This window comes from Podarcis melisellensis (assembly GCF_964234715.1).
Source record: "Podarcis melisellensis genome assembly, chromosome: 5".
Classification (NCBI taxonomy): domain Eukaryota; kingdom Metazoa; phylum Chordata; class Lepidosauria; order Squamata; family Lacertidae; genus Podarcis; species Podarcis melisellensis.
In genome coordinates, this window is record NC_138537.1 from 52039351 (window position 1) to 52041712 (window position 2362).

Sequence of the window (2362 nt, forward strand, 5' to 3'; positions counted from 1 at the left end):
ATTCTGTTCCTTCAGCTTAGATTCCAAATCAGTCACAGAGAACATTATATGAGCCGTAATCCCATTAAATATATCATCTTGCAAATATCTAAATCCAGTTAATTAACTTGTATTGCAAAAGAGCTCCAAGATAGAGGGGTTTTGGTGAGTAGCCATAGTTTTTAGCTCTCAAGTTATACTCCAGGTAAAATGTCAACGTGCCCCTCCTCCTTTATTTCATAACTGGAATAGGACAAAGTCACCAAACAATGATACTCTGTATATTATTTTAAGTAATGAAACACAGGTACCAGGTTTGTGTTTTTTAAAGAACTGCTCTTCAGTTGATAAGCCCTAAATGAACAAAACTGCAAAATCAGAATTAGGGCACAAAACTTTGCAAGTCTCTTTATTGAGTTCAATGGGCCTTACTCCCAGGTAAGTGTGGACAGGATTGCAGCCTTGTCTTAAAGTGCCTGTTACCACAGGGGAGGAAAACATTATTATACACCAGAACCATTTCAGCATTTAAATAACTAAAAAATTTTGCCTGCTCTCCCAGGTCTATTTTTATTTTTAGTTGTACTTATGACACTTTCTCTAAATTAGTTCATAAAGCCCAATGCACAGGACCTGACTTATGTGTTTCAGATGTTGACTAGGGTGGGGTTTATTTTTTTGGGTGGGGGTTGGTACTTCAAACTCATAAACATTATACTTTTTTAAAGCAGTTAATTCAGTATGAAATAAAAAATAAACAGGAATATTACAAAAGGTGACCACTTATGAATCACCAAAAAAATAGAGAAAATGTGTCACCCCCCAAAAAGAGGACACAGATTTGCCTTAAATTTCCATGTGTTGAATGATATGTATAGCTAGCTATAAATTTTGAAACAACTGCATCTCTTTATAGTGGAGAAGAATGTTAGCTGATGCCTTCTCAGTCTGCTGTCCAGGTGTGGACTGTTGATGGTCACTTCAAGGGACCTCCTCTCCCATCTTAAGGTTCTTGATCTTTAAACCAAGCTTCCACCAAACAGCCCCTCAAATAGAGGAACATCCTTGGTAAAGTAGGACCTGGCAGCCAAGCCACACCTTCAAAAACAAAGCACATGGACCAGACTTCTGAGATTGTTGTTGATTCAGTACAGTCTCAGAACCCTTTGAGCCTCAGAACAACAAAATTATTGATCCACTCAGTATACTTACATCTAGCAGGTGAGGCATGGGCACCTCCCAGATAGTGCGCGGGGGGGGGGGGATAGGCCTGAATGAATGACATGTGACAGATACACTAGAGCCTCCATGTGTCCCCATTTCCCAGGGACAGTCCTGGATTTACAGAAGCTGTCCTGGTTTCTGTTTTGATGCTGGAATGTCCCACATTTCCCTAGGATGTCCCTATTTTTGGAGGGTATGAAGCTATCTGACTCCCGAGCCATCTGAAGGCAGCTCTCTACAGGGAATCTTTCATGTTTTATTATGCTTTTATATATGTTGGAAGCCACCCAGAATGGCTGGGGCAACCCAGCCAGATGGGCAGGGCCTAAATAGTTAAATAAATAAATAAATAAATAAATAGGACGTCCCTATTTTCATCAAAGAAAGGTTGGAGGGTATGGTACACTACAAGTCTGTCCTATTGTCTTAAAGTACTGTTTCTTGTGTTCAAGTCCAGTATTATTAAGAAAATTGCATATTATTATTATTATTAATAATAATAATTTAATTACCTGCCCTCAGAGGTGGGTTACAAGAATTAAAACACAAAGTCAAAAACAGTTCAAAGCAACTATTGCAGAAATAAGGTGGACCCTTTAAAAAGGAGCCACGTCAAACAAGGGCTAACTGGTTAAACTGGAAGGGCAGTTTTGTTTACCGCAAAGCGGTTAAAGGCGGTCTGCTTCTGCATGCCACATTCTATCCGTTTGCCTATGCAAGCCGGTTGCATGCACTCCAGCGGTACCCTAATGACGGTATAATTAGGAGTATCATTGTGGTAATGACTTTTTTCATCTGGAGAAAAGACTGCAAGAGAAAAGTGCGTCTTATTTGGCTAGCTTCACCTGCCGCTCTGCGATGCCCTGGCTTCATTCTGACATCATAAAGGTAATGCAGGGTGTTTGACAAGGCCTCTGACTTGGTACTCATCTAATTAAAGAGAAATGCACCCCAAATTCTAGTGAATTATTTTACTTTTTAAAAATGCTGCCCATTCATCTTGCTTAAAGATTTACCTGCCTCTGTGAGTTCAATTAATCAAAGGGACAATGGGTCTCTTGTTAGCACAGCTACAGTCACTTGGTTCAGGGTCAGCAGGCCCAGGGAGAGGCAACGATGGCTAAATTTAGTCCCCCACCCGATCCCAATTTTATTTAAA

At 40.1% G+C, this 2362-nt stretch overlaps 1 long non-coding RNA gene across 1 annotated transcript; it reads right to left on the reverse strand.

The window, feature by feature from the left end:
- Positions 1 to 819: 819 nt before the first annotated feature.
- On the reverse strand, positions 820 to 2044 carry LOC309370101. The gene is made up of 2 exons (XR_014168426.1): positions 1716 to 2044; positions 820 to 1077 (listed from the first exon to the last, which is right to left on the reverse strand). It is a non-coding gene; the product is annotated as an uncharacterized lncRNA (long non-coding RNA).
- Positions 2045 to 2362: the final 318 nt, after the last annotated feature.